We start from the raw sequence: 1,878 nt of genomic DNA, 5'->3' as shown, positions 1-1,878 counted from the left end.
GTGTTGTATTAGTTGAGGAGAAGAGGGTAATATGGCACCCATTTCCATTTTATTGAATAATTTTGTTTATAATCAATATTTTATATTGAAACTAGAAGGATTCTATTATTCGCCAAAGTGTTGTTTAATAGATTTTAAACTCAAAGTGATGAAATATTTATTACTTAGGATGAGATTTATAAAAATGTGACGCATTGAATAATCGGTAGAAGAAAAAAAGTGGTGATAATAGCATAACCTAAAAATGATTGAAAAAAATTGGTTTAGTTTAAAAAAACAATTTTGGCTAAAGAAAGTATATATTTTTAATTTTTCTGATTTCAAATTTTCTTGCATTTAAAGATTTTAGAGATATCATTAGAAATATCATTTCATCCTTGTTTAATAATTAAACTACAAACATCTTATAAAATATTATAAAATAACATCTCTGATATTTTTGAACACTGTTCTTTAGCAAAACACTTAATTTATTAAAGAAATATAATATTAAAACCAATTTTTTGTTAGTATTGATCAGTAATTAATATAAATCAGGTTTGATCAGTTAGTGATTAATATAAAAATTGATAGAACTGGATAAATATCACAGGTCTCCAAAATTAAGGAGTCTTGTGCTTCGAATTTTGAATGACGTTTTTATAGGATTTTGATGCGCTGAAAACGACTACGTTGTCCGTTTTTTTCCATCACCCTCCTTTTTTTTAAATAATTGCAAAAACAGCTTTATTCGAACTTGTCTTCTTTATGAAATCTTTCTGGCTAAAGAAAAAATGATAGCGAGATCAGCTTTACGCCATTTTACGCAGAAATGTTCCTACAATACAGAAAATATTTTTTCGCAACTTATAAAGAGGTTTTATGTAAACCGTAAACAAAAAGCTTTGAAAAAATGGTAAAAAATTGTAAAAAAGTTATTCGAAATAAAAAACTGTTATAGTTAAGCAATAACACAGGGCATAGCAACCGAAACAAAGCTATCATGCGACGAAAAGCAATTCACATGTAAAGCGTTGTCGTAACACGGAGCTCAAAAATCTAGGAACCTAAAAACCTGCGGACTACTTGGTCTGACCGTGGCACGAAAATTGAAGCTGACTAACGATTACACCAAGCAACAGCTTTGCGCAATCATCTGTGCATAAAACTCACGCTTGACGATCAACCGACGGAGAGCTCATTAAGCAGAACATCAAGTAACACACTAAGGTGCCCGGAAAAAAAGAATTAGATCGAACCGGATCAAATCATGTCTCGGCAGATCAAATTACATCTGATTAGATATATTCAGATATGCCTTTCTAGGCAGATCTAATTATATGTCCCAGATAGCAATGTATTCTTTACACAAAAGGAGAAATACTTGCTAATTACAAGTTTCCCTTTGGTTGCAGTCACGTTGTTATATTGCAGACGCTAATCCCTTTGTATAGGACTATTTAAAGGCAATAGGAAGGAAACTGTTTCTCAGGCAACTGAAGGACAATAGTGTACGGAACTTAATAGTATAAAATTTTTAATAACTTGTTATAAATAGTTTTCGAAAATTTTTTATTATAATATTTCCACCAAATACACTACTCAAAAGAAATAGGGAACACTTTCCAGATTCCAAAAATTAGGGTATTTTCAAATGACTGTAACTCAGTGAAAAATCATTGTAGATAAAAAATAAAAAAAGCATTTTGAAGCTTGAAGATCGAGTTGTAACGTTCTATTAGCAGATTTTCAAAATTCTTTTAACTTCCTTGTCTTATGCAGTAAAAAAGCACACCTTGTTTTGTTCGTTAAAATTTCGTATTTTTGACACTTTGCAGCTTGACCAACAAATTTTTTTCAAATAATTCAAGTAAAACTTTATAAACTACAACTTTTTAC

The sequence above is a fragment of the Solenopsis invicta genome, chromosome 3 (assembly GCF_016802725.1).
Source record: "Solenopsis invicta isolate M01_SB chromosome 3, UNIL_Sinv_3.0, whole genome shotgun sequence".
In the NCBI taxonomy this organism is placed as follows: Eukaryota; Metazoa; Arthropoda; class Insecta; order Hymenoptera; family Formicidae; genus Solenopsis; species Solenopsis invicta.
This window is presented reverse-complemented; position numbering follows the sequence as displayed.